At 45.0% G+C, this 16,980-nt stretch overlaps 1 long non-coding RNA gene across 1 annotated transcript; it reads right to left on the bottom strand.

Moving 5' to 3' along the window:
* Nucleotides 1-3,237: 3,237 nt before the first annotated feature.
* Nucleotides 3,238-16,924, bottom strand: LOC117197321 (uncharacterized). Its single transcript, XR_007471280.1, has 2 exons — nucleotides 16,640-16,924; nucleotides 3,238-4,922 (listed from the first exon to the last, which is right to left on the bottom strand). It is a non-coding gene; the product is annotated as an uncharacterized LOC117197321 (long non-coding RNA).
* Between the last annotated feature and the right edge of the window lie 56 nt (nucleotides 16,925-16,980).

Raw genomic sequence — 16,980 nt, 5'->3', positions numbered from 1 at the left:
AAGTGGTAGCTCATTGTGGTTTAGATTTGCATTTCCCTATTGACTAATGGTATCTAGCATCTTTTCATATAATTTCCCACTTGTGTATCTTCTTTGGAGAACTGTTTACTCAAGTACTTTGCCCATTTTAAAACTGGACTTTTTGTCCTTTTGTTGTTGAAAGGCAGGAGTTCTTTATATATTCTGAATATTAAACCTTTTCACATATATGATTTGCAAATATTTTCTTCCATTCTTTGGGCTGTCTTTTAACTTTCCTGGTAGTGTCCTTTGATGCACAAAAGTTTTAGTTTTGATGAAGTCCAATTCATTTCTTTTCTTTTGTTGCTTGTGCTTTTGGTGTCAAACTTAAGAACACACTGCAAAATCCAAAGTCATGAAGATCTTCCCTGGGACTTCGCTGGCGGTCCAATGGTTAAGACTCTGCGCTTCCAATGTAGGGGGTGCGGGTTCGATTCCTAGTTGGGGAACTAAGATTCCACATGCATGCGGCATGGCCAAAAAAAAAAAAAAAAAAAAGATCTTCCCTATGCTTTCTTCTAAGAGTGTTGTAGTTTTGCTCTTAAATTTAAGTCTTTGACCAACTTATTATTTTCTTTGATCCATTTTGAGTTAACTTTTATATTTGGTGTAAGGTAAGGGCCCAACTTCATTCTTTTGCATGTGGCTATCCAGTTTTCTCAGTACCGTTTGTTGAAGAGACTGTTCTGTCTTCATTAAATGGTCTTGGCACCCTTGTGGAAAATCAATTGACCATAGATGAGATGGTTGATTTCTGGGCTCTCAATTCTATTTCATTGATCTATATGTCTGACCCTACACCAGTTCCACAGTGGGGGTTTTTTTGTTGCTGTTTTTTATTGGAGTATAATTGCTCTACAACGCTGTGTTAGTTTCTGCTGTACAGTGAAGTGAATCAGCTGTATGTATACATATATCCCCTCCCTCAGGGACTTCCCTCCCTCCCATCCCCCATCCCACCCATCTAGGTCATCACAGAGCACCGAGCTGAGCTCCCTGTGCTGTACAGCAGGTTCCCACTAGCTATCTATTTTACACATGGTGGTGTATTTATGTCAAACCTAATCTCCCAATTAGTCCCACCCTCCCCTTCCCCCACTGTGTCCACACGTCCGTTCTCTATGTCTACGTCTCTATTCCTGCTCTGCAAATATGTTCATCTGTACCGTTTTTCTAGATTACACATACATGCATTAATATACGATATTTGTTTTTCTCTTTCTGGCTTGCTTCACACTGTATGACAGACTCTAGGTCCATCCGTATCTCTACAAATGACCCAATTTCGTTCCTTTTTATGGCTGAGTAATATTCCATTGTATATATGTACCACACCTTCTTTATCTATTCATCTGTTACTGGAGCTTTGTAGAAGGTTTCATTTTTAATTTTATTTATTTACTTATTTATTTTTGGCTGTGTTTGGTCTTCGTTGCTGTGTGTGGGCTTTCTCTAGTTGCGGCGAGCAGGGGCTATTCTTTGTTGAGGTGTGCAGGCTTCTCACTGCAGTGGCTTCTCTTGTTGTGGAGCATGGGCTCTAGGCATGCGGGCTACAGTAGTTGTGGTACACGGGCTCAGTAGTTGCGGCTCCTGTGCCACGCAGGCTCAGTATTTGTGGCTCGTGGGCTCTAGAGCACAGGCTCAGTAGTTGTGATGCATGGGCTTAGTTGCTCTGCGGCGTGTGGGATCTTCCTGGACCAGGGCTTGAACCCGTGTCCCCTGCCTTGGCAGGCAGATTCTTAACCACTGTGCCACGAGGGAAGTCCCTGTAGAAGGTTTTAAAATTGGGAAGTGTGAGTCTTCCAAGTTTGTTCTGGTTTCAGGATCTCTTTTAAATTCGATGGTCCTTCCTGCTGGACAATCTTTGCTATTCATTGAAAATATACATTTCTCAGCATGTAGGCTTACCTCCTATGAAATCCTGTTCCTTCCCCGCTTACCTATTTCCATTCATCATTATAATACCTTGAAACCTGGTACTCTTTTTCTGTTACTTGAAGGGGAAACTCATAATCATCTAACCTCTGTTCATGAATGAATAGATTTATCAGAAATTTTAGCAAAAAGCAGACTCAATCTTGTTGGTTGATGGGCCATATCATCTGACTGAACCAAGAAAACATCCTGTAACAAATTCACTTTGTCTCTAAAACATGGTCTCTTGACAGCTGCAAAATCTGCCCCGATGGCAGAATTCACTGTGCTCACCAGGGCTTGCCAGATAGCTCCAGATAAGAGGGTTAATATACGCATAGAGAGTAAATATGCATTTTGGGCAGTCCATGATTTTGGAATGTTTTGGAAACAAAAAGGACTCTTACCCTCAGCAGAAAACCCAGTTACGAATGGGAGCATATTCGAGAAGAACAGAGTAAGGCATGGGGGGCCCTGAACCAGAGTGAAGACCACCCACCTTGTCCAAGTGTTGGTGACCCATCCCATGTTCCTCTTTTTTTATAAGTTTTGTTTTTTATAAACTTATTTTTTTATTTATCTTTGGCTGTGTTGGGTCTTCGCTGCTGCATGTGGGCTTTTTCTAGTTGTGGCGAACGGGGGCTACTCTTTGTTGCAGTACACGGGCTTCTCATTGGGGTGGCTTCTCTTGTTGCAGAGCATGGGCTCTAGGCACGCAAGCTTCAGTAGCTGTGGCTCATGGGCTCAGTAGTTGTGGCTTATGGGCTCTAGAGCGCAGTCTCAGTAGTTGTGGCGCATGGGCTTAGTTGCTCCGTGGCATGTGGGATCTTCCCGGACCAGGGCTTGAACCCGTGTCCCCTGCCTTGGCAGGTGGATTCTTAACCACTGTGCCACCAGGGAATCCCCCCATGTTCCTCTTTAGATGTAAATGTTGAACCTAGTGTAAAGCTGCTGACATTTGTTAGTTTCCTTGTTGTTTTTTTTGTTTAAGCAGAAAATTTCTCTTAGAATAGGATTGGCAAAGAGGGTGAGGATGAGGCCAAAGACAAACCTTTTTGCCTCCTGTGTGAATTTGAGTTACTCTGCTACTAACTCACTCTGGCTGATAGGGCAACCTTAACATCTGAGAAACCGTTTTGGGTGCTAAGTACCTAAAAGGACTAGCCAAAGTCTGGGAAGGAGTTAGGCTGCATGGAATTCCCCATGCTGCTTTCAAAGGCAGGGAAGACTGAAATAAAACTGGAAGAATGATTTTAAGAAGGATAGATTCACTGAGGAATCAGCTTTTAAAAAAACAGCAGATTGGAGAAATGGGAGAATTCTTTATTCTTCTTTGATTTACAAAATGACAATTTAAACTTCAGGCTTTCCCCCCTCTTAGTTGCATCCTCAAATTATCCCAGTGTAATTCTCGATCAGGGTTACCTTGCTCTCTCACCTAGTGTGTGATATATAAATTAGGATTTCCTCCTCTCTCTCATAAAATCTGCTACCCGAAAGTGAAATGAAACCCAGCCTCTTTCTTCGACTCAGGGAAAGATGAGTCTCAGTGCATTTCTCCTGAATGCATTTCTCTTCACTTTCCTGAAAGGTTTCCCTTAACTATTTAAGCCTAAAAAGTTTATTTGCTGGTTACAGTTGAACTGTTTTCTTGGCCTCTTTTCCACCTTAATGGAAAAGCTAACTGAAGACTGTTTTGGGAATAGTTCATTGGGAACTTCAACTCCCAGGGACTAGAAGCATCTACAGTCAGAGTATCTGAGCCCAGGTCTGGCTTCCTGGCCGTTAAGCAGAGTGTCTTTATGCAAGCCACTTAATTTTATCTGTAAAATGTGGATAATAATATGCACTCCATCTGCGTAATCAGCTGTTGTGATGACCAAATGAGATAATGTATGATAAAGTACTCTTTAAAAAGGACACAGTACAAAGAATTGTTATCTGTCAATGGTGGCATTATAGGCCATCTGATTTTCTTCTTTGTGTTATCTATAACTTACACTTTAAAAAAATAACATTTAATTTGCATTACATGCTCTATACTTTAAAAAGAAAGCATACAGTGCTACACAAATAAAAGTTATTAAAATTAATCTTCTTTTGACGGTAGGCTTTAATTTTGTAACTATTCCTAATAAAATGCCTAAACTTCCAACTTTAAGCCTCAAACTGATGGTGCCAGGGTGTCTCTGTGGGATCTGGGCATGTAGAAAATAGTTAAGCTATGTATACAAACATTAAGAAAACTAGAACTAGGACTTTTCATGGTCCTAAAAAGTAAGCCAGTTCTTAGAAGATTGGTTCATTTAAATACAACAAATGCCTTTACCTAGAGGTAGTAGAGCCCCGTTACTGAGAAGTCAGTCTCTGGTTTCTCCACTGCCTGCTGACACTGGGTGTTCACCCAGTCTCTCCCCTCTGGTTGTCAGATCTCAGCATCTCCCAGCCCTGTGGGAGGTCTGACGATTGTTCTTTGTCATCACATCCCATGCCTGGGCAGCCAGGTGTTCAGCAAAGGCTTCAGGGTAGCCGCACACGGATTTCTGGACCACTTTGCATAGCTCTCTCCTGTCCATGTTCTGCCCGATGAGTTCCAGCTGCCTCTGTCTCTCCACATACCCATCTCCGTCTCTTCAGGCTTGAGCCTTCCCCACTCTGCTGGGATTCTGGAAGTGCCTCTGGATGGAAAGCCAGGGCAACCACAGGACTCTCTTATTTGTGATCACTCTCTCAGGGACCACAGTCCCTTGTTGCCTGTTATCCAGTAGCCAAAAGCAGCTGTCTCCTAGGTTTTGTTCAGTTTTCTAGTTGATTAAGGTGGGAGAGCAACTCTGGTACCGGTGACACCATCCGGCCAGAGTCAGAAGTCCTCAGACAAATTTTTGAAGTTAGAGCCTTCATCTCCCAAAGGAGATCGCACATATCCTGGATTAGAAATTTGGTGAGTGCGGAACTGATGCATAAGCTCTTTGTATCCCTCACAAAACCTGGGAGAGACACAGAGCAAAATTGAGGGATAATTTATTCAACAAATAATTACTGAATGCCCACCCTAGGCCAGGTTTTCACCCAGCCCTGGGGATAAGATATCAAAGTCCCTGCTTCATGAGGAAAATTGGTAGTGGCCTAGAGGGGGCAGTTTAAGGGATAAAGAAAAGATCCTCTTACCACTCTACCTGCCACGACATCCCTCCTTATTTGCTCTGAAGTCCCCACTTTGAGTACTGATTCCACAAATCTTTTCTCAGTACCTACCAAGTGCTTTGCCCTGTGTTTGATGCTGAGGATGACTCGATGCTGAGCAGAGCACAACCTCTGCCAACAGGTAGCTTAAAACTGGTAAAGGAGATGAAACATGTATAAAAACAATAAATAAATTGGACTCCTCAGGGCCACTTGTTCCCCAAGAGCATTAGTTTACACGATAAACTGACACCTAGAAGAACCGTCTCTGCAATCCTCCTCGGGCAGGCCTAGGAAGTGACCTGTTTAGAGGACAGACGTGAACCAAGGAGCTTCTTACCCGAGGCAAGGAGGACACAAAGCCAGGGCACCAAGGGGAGCCAGAGCCAGGTATGGAAACCGGTGTCCAGCCCCTAGGGAGACCAGCTTGTCGAACACCCAGACAGGAAAAACAGAGTGGGTTTCGGGCAACTGCCTAGAACTTCTGCTCCCATTCAGGACTGCTTTTAAAACTTGACTGGAGGTCTGGTGGGTGGATGGTTGCACTTGAGGAACCAGAAACTGACTATAAATCAAGGATGAAGTAAGTTGGTTAAGGATACGGAAGAGAAGGGAGCTGGGCCCAAAGGAGCAGGAAAGGAGGCCCCAGGGGGGTAGGGTGGGCATCCAGTGGAGGCAAATGTCCTGAGTATCATGATACAGAATGGGAAGAGATTACCCAAAGGGCAGAGGCTCCAAGAATAAGGCAAGCACTGAGAGGGCTTCTTCTACTTCATAACTTTGCCTGGAGCCCACCTTGGGAAGGACAGGGGGCAGTGACTGCTTTCTTGATTTCTAGGCCCATATATTTACCTGCCACTGGTCTTCTAATTGGAAGCGTCCCCTGTACCTCGAAACTCAGTATGTATCCAACCAACTTCTTCACTGTCTCCTTCAAAGACTATTCCTGCTCCTCACCATCCTTTTCTTTGGGAGAATCAGCACCTTTCACCTGCCCAGCAGACAGCTGGGCTCCCCCTTGCTTCTCTTTCCTGCCTCAGACCTAGTCGGTCACTGATACCTGGCGGTCTGACCACCTCACTCCACCCAACGATGAAGGCGCCTGGTCTGCCTGTGCTCTGCTCTATCTCTCATATAACAGGTGTTCAAGACATAGGTACTGAATGAAAGAACAAATGAATGAATAGATCCTCACCACCACTACCTTGGTTACGTCCTTCATCTTTTCAGATGAACTGCTCTGATAGTCTGAAAAGGACAGCAAGCAACAAACCTCCAATCCGTTGACCACAACTCTGCCAAAGGGATTGTTCTAAAATACTCTCAATTCTTCTTATTCACAGCAGTGATGTTCTATGAAGTTGCCGCACACACTGAATTAGCAAATGCTGAACCATTTCTCCTAAGGGGAAATATAGGCTTAGGTTCCTGAGGGCTTCTGGAACATAACATTTTCATCGGTTAATCAGTACCTAACCTTGTCTTCCGTGCATTTCTGTTTAAGGACACCTTACTTGATACATCTTGCTCATTCATTAACATTGAATGAATGTTACACAGCCACAGCACCACAGTGAGCGCCTGAACAATCTTATCTAACAAACACACAGTGTTTTCTCCAGAGCACACATCACAGCCTTCTTGCCCTTCGGAGCACCAGACAGCCCTTCAGCACTCAGCATGGGGACCTTTTTGAACAATAAAGTCACCAGCAAAAAGCGCAAAAATGCAAAAAAAGTGGCACTAAATAGACAACAAAAAGGACACTTTTTTAGAGTAGGAACTGACACAGGAAGGCAGCGGTCCCCATGCTCCACCTCAGCTGGGGACGAGAACACTGGGAGATTCAGATTTTTCACTTCTCCGTCCAGGTCCACAGATGATCACAAAACTGCCGCAAGTGTTGTTTTTGAGGTTACAAATACATTTTACCAAGGAGGCGAATTGGAAAATGCAGAATCCGCAAATATAGAACCTGTGAATGATGAAGATGGACACAAAACCCCATTATGTCACTCCTTGCCTGAGCTCTCAGGGCCTCGTTTTGCCCCCAGGGCACTGGGCTTTGCCTACCCCACTTCAATCATAGGACCAATTAGGGATATTCAACCTCTGAGCTTATGTGCTGGTCTCCTGTGCTTCTTGAGGGGAGAAACTGTTGTTTGTATTCCCATCACATAACACAGTGGCTCGTACATGGTAGTTATTTAATATACAGTAAATAAAAAAAAATAAGTTAACGAACCAATAAAGTGAAAAAAATTAATGAACAATGGTAGGTCTCAGGGTATCTAGGATAGATGACAGAGAAGCCATCACTTTAAAACTTGTTTTCCATTTATGGCTAATAAATCTGCCTGGAGTGAGCGCATACATCTATTTAACTGATTAACTTTGGTAACAAACTTCCCACCAGAAAAACTAAAAAGGTAGTAACCTATTGGCCAGATCACACCACTCTTTGCCGTGCAGTTGGATGAACTGGTAGAGCTGAAGAAAGCACAGCTCACTTTCACTCTGCTGCATGGAACACTGACGACTTTGTCGGCATTAATTCTGTCTGATGCTCCGATTCTACTTACATACCAATTTCCCTTTGCTCTTTGTGTAGATTCTTGGCCAATGTGTGCTGAGAGCTTTCTGTCCAGTGAATTCTAACCCCATTATTTGATATTCATTTAAACAGTGAACAGTGCCAAGTGGGGAAACGCCATGATTTTTAGTTTCAGTTCAGCTGTTATCTAAAAGGGATTTGCAAATAATTTTCCAACCAAAGGATTCTTGGAAACGCTGGCCATTATAAAGGGGGCTTTTGAATGGCTTGTTTCAACTTGAATCTTGTCAACTGAACGGCTTTTATTGTGTGTGACAGTCCCAGTGACCAATGTAATCATCCTCTCAACTCTCCTTTATTCGGGATAAAAAAGTAAGCATGCATAGATAGCCAGTCTCTGAGGATGATTCTCAAGTCTCTATATCCCACCAGTCATCAAATACTATGTTACTTTTGGTTAAAGGTCTCTCTCATCCTGCCCATCTGCATCCTCAGAGCCAGGCCCTCGGTGTGGGGGCCAGCTTTAACTCCTGTCTGGACAGAAACATTCGCTTCTTAATTGTTCTTTCCTTCTTTTCTTGTGTCAGGTTCTTCCCCTCCCCGACCCCATCCATCCTGAGCCCTGCCACGTTCACGTCCTAAAACACAGATTTAGCTCATCGTGGTGTGTGCGATGGACTCTGTTCTTGTCGGGTCACCTCACTAGATTTTCAGGATTAAGAGATTCCTGGCCAAGAAACAAAAGCATAATCATCTCATTCCCCAAATGGATTTGGATGAAAACTGGTAATAAAATCAGGTCTAGGGACTTCCTTGGCCGTCCAGTGGTTAAGAATCCGCCTTCCAATGCAGGGGACATGGGTTAGATCCCTGGTCGGGGAACTGAGGTCCCACATGGCGGCGGGGCAACTAAGCCCACGTGCTCTAGAGCCCGCGCGCCACAACTAGAGAGAAGCCCGTGCACTGCAACCAAAGATCCCGTGTGCCGCAACTAAGACCAGACACAGCCAAATAAATAAATAAACGTAAATATTTTAAAAATATATAAAATAAAATCAGGTCTAACTCCAAGAGGAGACAGTAGAGACCAGCCGAGCTGGGTCTTTCAGGGATCCCACAGGAGAGCGCACACTACTTAATGCTGTATCAAGTTCAGGAGCATCTTATCTTATCACCACTAACTGGACAGTTGGCCATGTTTTATTGGGAAAATGATTTTTCTCTTTGTTTCCATGCCTCTGCACTAGTAGGTTCAGTAATACATGTGTGAGACCTTCTGTCCTGAAGATATCGAAATGCAGATTGCATCATTCCTGCACTAAAAACAACTGTCCTCCCTCTCTGATGAAGGGCAAGTACCAGAGCCCTTTCTGAACGTTTTCCCACCTGGTCTCTGTGGGGTTCCTCAGCCTCAGTTACCTGCTCCATTCACATTCCCAACCTCATTCTTGCACACAGGCCCCGTCTCCCTCTGCCTGCTGTGGAGCTCATGTGGGCCCCTGTCCTGCAAGCCCCGTCTTTTTAACTCCTTAAAGGCCCAGAGAAGTCCAGCTCTTCTTGCAAGTCCTTTCTCTGTTGATGATCCCTATGTATGAACTCCTGTAGTCTGCAGCATTCCATTTCGGCATGTATATTATTCAACAACGCTTTTTATGTTTTGAACCCTTTCATATATGTATATCTGAATTGTAAGCTCCTGGGGACTCAGGACTTATTTTAAGCCAGCACTGTCCAACAGAAATACAATGCGAGCCACAAAAGCAAGCCTCATACGTAATTATAAAATTTCTAATAGCCACATAAAAAATAAACAGATGAAATTAATTTTAATAATACATTTTATGTAACCAAATGTATCCAAAATATTTTTTCAACATGCAATCAATGTAAACAGTTGTTAATGAGACACCTTACATTCTTTTTTTTTTTTTTTTTTTGCGGTACACGGGCCTCTCACTGTTGTGGCCTCTCCCGTTGCGGAGCACAGGCTCCGGACGCGTAGGTCCAGCGGCCATGGCTCACGGGCCCAGCTGCTCCGCGGCATGTGGGATCTTCCCGGACCGGGGCACGAACCCGTGTCCCCTGCATCGGCAGGCGGACTCTCAACCACTGTGCCACCAGGGAAGCCCCTTACATTCTTTATTTCATATTAAGCCTTTGGAATCCAGTGCTCAGCACATCTCAGTTTGGAGGGGCCACATTTCAGGCGCTCAGTAGCCCTTTGGGGCTAGTGGCTACCATACTGGACAGCTCAGTTTTAGGTACTCTTAGCCCTTGATATCCCACATGGGTGGGTGATGGTATAACATACATAAAGAATGTGAGTCAACATACTGTCGTCACACTGGCGGAAGGTCTCTGGCACAAGTTTCAGTCCTTGACCCTGTTCTGTTTATCGTTTTCCCTGATGGCTTGGATCGTGCAGTGGTTAAGAACACCCGCTCTGCAAAGTGCATAGAGTTAACAATACTGTACTGTACACTTTACCATTTGTAAAGAGGGTAGACTTCATGTTATGTGTTTATTACCACAATTAAAAAAAAAAAAAAAAGAACATCTGCTCTGAGTCAGAGAGACCTTAATTTCAAATCTCAGTACTACCACCAACCACATGTGTGAATGTGAGCAAGTTAACGTTCTTCTCTTAACTTCGGTTTCATCATCCATAACTGGGGATAATTACACCAACCTCAAAGGAGCGTTACGAAGAGTAAAAGAGATACTGTCTGTAAGATGCTTACCCCAGTACACAGAACATATTAAGCCCTCAATATTAGGTTTTACCACTATCTTTACCACCATAAATGGTATATTTATTAATTTGGCAGGTGAGATAATTCTGGGGTAAGACAGGTATTAAGTTAAAGAATCAAAAAGCTTTTCCCGGACTGTATGCAGTTGAATAAAACAAGCTGAAATTTCTATAGATAAGTGAAAGTACTGCATTTACGTTACAAAATCCAACCATACAAAAATAAGCTTTCAGCTTAATTGTAGTTCTTACGAAAAGAGGCACTTAAGTGTTTTATAAGTTAAAATTTAATTCTATAAATTAAAATTTATACTTGACTAAATATAGTTAGGAATATAATTATACCTTTAATTTTATCACATATTTAATGTAAAATGCAAATAGTCCAAAAGGGTATAAAGTAAAAGGTTAAAAAACCTCCCTCTGAGAACCCCCTTTCCCACTGCCTAGAAGCAAGGAGCCACTTTCTCACATGTCCTTCCAGGAATGTCCTGTGCCTAAATAAACATATATTTGCTTATCCTTTAAAACTTTTAACACTTATGGGGATAGATTTATTCTCTTGTGCAACTTACTTGAAAAGGGGTTAAAACTAAAGTTGGATTAAAGGTCAATATTATTCGTAAGTGGGATGTGTCAACTCCAAACTTTAATTTGATTTTAAGCTTCAAAAGAAGTAAGTCGGGCTTCCCTGGTGGCGCAGTGGTTGGGAGTCCGCCTGCCGATGCAGGGGACGCGGGTTCGTGCCCCGGTCCGGGAAGATCCCACATGCTGTGTAGCGGCTGGGCCCGTGAGCCATGGCCGCTGAGCCTGCGCGTCCGGAGCCTGTGCTCTGGAACGGGAGAGGCCGCAATAGTGAGAGGCCCGCGTACAGCAAAAAAAAAAAAAAAAGAAGTAAGTCAATGGTAAAATGGAGGAAATAGTCCAATGCTCTTTAGAACTTGTCCAACACATCTGGAATTTTTTCACTTTAATATGGACACTACCTTTCAAGAAAAACACTGACAAAACTGTATGTGTCTGGAGGAGACTGATAAAGGGGGCAAAGAATTCAAAACCATTGTCTTCACAAAAGGTGAGCTGCAGGCCCTCAGGATGTTTGACGGGAAGCAGGAATATCCCAGAGGAGTGGGACGAAAAGCAGCTGTGCTATAACCACCTGAAGGGGCAGCGCCTGAGCAGAACCAGGATTCTTATAGTTGGGGGCATAGCTTTGACTAAGTAAAGACTCCTGTGGAGATAAATGAGATCATGGACGTAAAAGGACTTTTTTTTTTTTTTTTTGCGGTACGCGGGCCTCTCACTGCTGTGGCCTCTCCCGTTGTGGAGCACAGGCTCCGGATGCGCAGGCTTAGCGGCCATGGCTCACGGGCCCAGCCGCTCCGCGGCATGTGGGATCCTCCCGGACCGGGGCACGAACCCGCGTCCCCTGCCTCGGCAGGCGGACTCCCAACCACTGCGCCACCAGAGAAGCCCAAAAGGGCTTTTTAAATTGCCACCAAGGAGGAAAATTATTTCTAAAAGTTAGGAAGGTCTGCAAGTTGAATGGACAGGTTTCATCCGGTGTGACCCGGATCATTTCAGATGTTTACGGAGAGGATGGGACCCCATTAACAAAAATAATTACCGTGTTCTTAAAAGCCTTTCATTCATTATCTCGGAGTGACTTATTTGTATCTCTGAGCCTGGCTCACTGCCTGGCACAAAGTAGATCAAAGAGCAAAGAAGGAAGGAAGAGAGGGAGGGAGGGAGGCAGGAAGAGAGAAATGAATAAATGACATTAATCCAAGCATTTCCCCCTTCTCTTTATGCTTTTTTTTCCCCCTCCCACTCACTTGCTCATCTTTTTTTTTTTGGCTGCATCAGGTCTTAGTTGTGGCATGCGGGGTCTTTTGTTGTGGCACGTGGGTGTCTCTCTAGTTGTGGCACATGGGCTCAGTAGTTGTGGTGTGCGGGCTTACTTGCCCCACTGCACGTGGGATCTTGGCTCCCTGACCAGGGATCGAACCCGCATCCCCTGCATTGGAAGGCGGATTCTTAACCCCTGGACCACCAGGGAAGTCCCTTCCCCTCTATTGCTCTGTCACCTCTTGCCTGGATTTCTCACACACACCACTCTAGCTCTCTACCCACTCCTCCTCTCCCACTCGATTTGGTGGCCGTCCCTTCTCGTCTCTGAAGGGCACATTATTGTCTGGCTGGGCTCCTCGGCTAGTGCTTCGCCCTGCACCCAGAAAATCAAGGTTGTGGCGGATGCCCCCCCCATGTTCTAATTCACTTACTGCGTTTTCTAGGGTTTTGCACTCTCTTTGGCATCTTTTTCTTCTTTTTTTTTAACTTCAAAGGGCTAGTGAGTGACAGTGTTTCCAAACACTGGTTGAGAGGTGCTCTCTCTGTGATCTCTTCCATTTTAAGTGTTTCAACCGTCACCTCTAAATGCCCACTCTGGTCCAGCCTTTACACAACCAAACAGCTCCTCGGATTCTGCCTCTGGCATCTCCCCGGTAAGAAGACAGTGGCCTTTGGCAAGGTCCCATCATTTACGAGATGAGCAAGACCTAGGCAAGTCAGCTACCTTATTCCGCATTCGTCAGATGGAACTCGAACTAATACGCATCTCCCAGAGTTTGTGTAGGTCAAATGGGAAAAATATATGAGAAATCTATCAAGTGCTAGCTTTCCGTTTCCTATCCTTTGCTTTCCGCCACCTAATTCAGGCCTTCATTTCCTCTCAATTCAAAGATGCATTCGCCTCTCAACTACTCTCCCTGCCTCTAACCTCTGCTTCCACGTGCAACCTGCTGGATATGCAAGTGCCAGAAAGATCTTCTAAGGCTCAGGCTGTGTTGCTTCAAAATGCTCAATAGCTTCCCTGCCTAAGAAGTAGAGTCCAAACTTCCGAGCGTGCATTCTGAAACCCTCCCTGGTCTAAGGTCAGAGCCATGGTTCTCACCTCTCTGCCCTTTGTCTCCCAAATGAAACCCACCTTCCAACCAACTAGGACTCTTCCCATCCCTCCCTGGTCTGTCTTCACTCACCGAAAGTCTACTTACCCTTCAAGCCCAATTTAAATGAACACGCTCCTTGTATACGTTTTCTGAATCCCCACGAAGAATCTTTCCCTGCTGGGACTGCCAGTGTTTGCTTTCTACTTCTATGACAATGTCGTCTCCCCTGATAGACTGTAAATGACTTGAAGTCATGGATTGAACCTCTTTATGTACCCATCTTTCTGTTCATCACAGAGCTTAGCACTGTGGTTTACACATAGTAGGTATTCAACAAGTTACGTCTAATGATACATTCTTTAAAAATTTTTTTAATACCCCTAGGTGCCTAGCATTGCGTCAGGTGCAATGGCAGCTACGAAAAGCCTTGTCCTTGTCCCTGACTCAACACAATATTGTTGAGGTTACAAGATTCTTTCATATAGTTTTCTTATATATAAAAACTATATGAAAGAATCCGCGGAGACAATGCTTTGGGAAAGATCTGCAGTGCTCTCCTTACTTCCTGCAAGTAATAAATCCTTCCTTCTCCTGGGGGAAAAAAAAAGGAAGAAGAATCTGTGATTACATGCTAAGTTCTTAGTCCCACTTAGTGTCTACACAGTTGCATGTAAAGACCTTTGAAAGGCTCTGTGTACACTTTTTAATTTATAACTTGTTTTAGAAATGACAGAAACATAAGAAATTACATCTTGAAATAAATACATTTGCTAAAATTGAGGCTAAATACATTGCACAATTGCTCTCAAAGTATTCTAATTTTAGGTCTTGACACAAGCGAAAAATGTTTACCATGGATAAGAAGACAAATTTCTCTCTGCTTAGCAGAATTTAAGGTCATCAGCTCTAAAAAGAAAGCTCAATCGACATTTTAATGTATTTTTCAGGTTCCTTCTGTTCTGTCCACAACCTAAGTTATTAAACTTTTAGAATTATAAAAAAGCACAGAAGGACTCTGTGATGTTCCAGAAAGCACACACCAAGTGGGTAGGAATTAGGGGTGGGATGAAGTGGCTGGATTAGTGGAAGGACAGGGGGGAGGGAGATGAGAATGCCTCTTGGTGAGTCTTTGAAAGTTCACTCTGAGCTCACAGCGCACTCCTGGCTGAAAACGCTGGGAGACAAAGCTGAGATCCACTCAGTGTCAGCAGATGTGAGGCCAGTGCTCCCAGGCCCAGGTCCTGGACCTTGACCTACAGAAAAGTCTAAGAAGACGTGTGGGTTAACGACTAGAGCACTGAATTAAAAGTCTGTATTTTCTGGGACTTCCCTGGCGGTCCAGTGGTTAAGACTCTGCACATTCCAACGTGGGTGTTGTTGGTTCGATCCCTGGTCAGGGAACTGAGATCCCACATGCCGCGCAGTGTGACAAAAAAAGAAACAAAAAGTCTGTATTTTCTGACTTCCAAGAGCCTGTGCACAAACAAAACACAAGAGAAAAAAACAAAAAAAGACTGATTTAGCTGCATAAGAGATGGCTGGGGTTCATTCTGGTTTGAGGTCAGAATGCTGGTGTTTCAGACTTGAATTAAAGCAAAAACACATATTTTCAGAAGTTTTAAAAAATTACTTCATTCCTGATATAAGCATGAACCTTAAAAGGTACCTTATATTTGCACTTGAATAAGCAGGTACTATCTGACATGCCCCATGGGTGTCAAAATATTTGGTGGGCTCTTGCATAATTATGTTTTGGGTTTATACAAACAAAGTCTTAATCAGTACCACAGAAATTCTGGAGAAATTTCGACTATTCACACTGGATGTTGTTTGTTGATATAAAGGGGACAACTGATATAAAGGGGACAATTTCAATGTGTTCATCTCGTTGAGTATATATCTGAACACAGAAGCTGCCTTTAATATTGTAGGGTTTGTATCATGTAAACTGTCTCTCTCGTCCTGGCATCAGGGATCTCATGCTGCTATCCCGCTGGCCCCAAGCCTCTTTCCTTCTTGCCATCCGTAATTATCTCAAGTACGTGCTTTCAAATGAGTTCAGTGCCCAGATACTTTGAAATTATTTCTTTTCTTATTGTACCATCACATAACTGAACCTCCAAACACCTCACTTCAGTGACTTCTGTTAGCTACTGCAGGACACCAGGGTGTGAACCAAAGATCAAATGTCCCATCTTCCTCTCCCTTAGTCTCGGCACCAGCAAATCTGTAACTCTCCCAGAAACCCACTGTTTAAATAGGCGAATGAATGAATCCCTGAAATCCGGAAAGGGAACTAGGCAATTAGTGGAAGGTGAGGCACGGTGATGAGAAGGAAAATTCTGGGCACTGGGTGGGGTGGGAAGCTTTCCTGATACCCTTGAATCACACTGCTTGCGCTGGGGCTTCTCCATGTTGGTCTCACCCTGTCGCAAGGGTCCAGCGAGAATGCTGATTCTGGAGAGGGTTTTAAGGGGGGTGGTAGATTAAAGGGGAAAAACCCCCAAAAGTGCAGGGCTCTTTTATGTTGAATGCCTGAAGCGCTCAGAACACTTTATAATTGTGATCCTATTGAATACATTTAGAACAATTAAGTCCCTTTTATAATGAAAACCAACGATCAATGGGCATTAAATTTATCCACTCTCTATATACTGCAGTAGTTTTCAATCTGCAGTGAGGTGGTCTCTGCAAATCGGTCCCTAGCTTCTGTTTTTACCTTTTCTGTCTCTAATCTGGTTATAACATCTGTCATTTTTATTTCCTCCAAAGGGTAGAGCCTGCTTCTCTCTCTCTTTTCTCTCCCTCTCTGAGGTGTGAATCGTGTTTATTTTCGCCTCAGAGCTGATGGACAGTTTCTGAGCGATAATCCCGTTCTCCACTCTGCTATTTCCGTTGAGAACTACCCTCGCGTTCACAGCCAGGCTGAAAGACGTGTTCGTTCGCATTTTGAAGTTCCCAAAGTGGACCTGGCGCTCTTCTTGGCTGCTGTCGGCACGGCTGGACACTGCCATTTACTGAGAAGGCCAGCGCGCCCCGGAGCGAACTAGTGCCTCCAGAGCCCCGCCTCCTCCCACCTCGGTCAGCGCGGACGCCGCCAGGTGGATCCTGGCCTCCGGGGACGGTGACCGCCGGTGGGATCACCAGCACGGCCAAACCTCCCCGACGTCCTGCCCGCCCCGAGGGGGAGCCTCTGTACCCCGACTCCCCGCACTAGCCTGCCTCGTCGGGTGGCGTCTGAGGTGACCCTCCCCCATCAGTACTTACAAGCAGCTTTGGGGGCTGGTCGCGGAACTCACCTCGCCGGGAGTGGGGCAGCCCGGGCAGGGCTCGATCGCGCGAGGAGGGCGCGGGGGTGAGGCGGGAGTCTCGAGAGGTTCTCAAGGTTGCGCCGGGGATGGGCGCAGCGGTGGGGGTGGGCGCGGGGGGTACGGGGTAGGGGTCCACGGTGAACCGGGAACGCGGGGGTGAGCGCCGAAGCGCCGAAGGTCGGGTGGGCGCTAAGTGGGCGGGGCCGTAGGAGAGCCCGGGAGGTGGGGCGCCAAGGGGGCGAGGGCGCGGGGCGGGGACGCAGAGAGGGGCGGGGGCAGCGCGGCGGGGAGGGGAAG

Source organism: Orcinus orca, chromosome 14, assembly GCF_937001465.1.
Source record: "Orcinus orca chromosome 14, mOrcOrc1.1, whole genome shotgun sequence".
NCBI lineage: Eukaryota > Metazoa > Chordata > Mammalia > Artiodactyla > Delphinidae > Orcinus > Orcinus orca.
The sequence above is the reverse complement of the archived record's forward strand: the minus strand, read 5'-3'. Positions and strand labels throughout refer to the sequence as shown.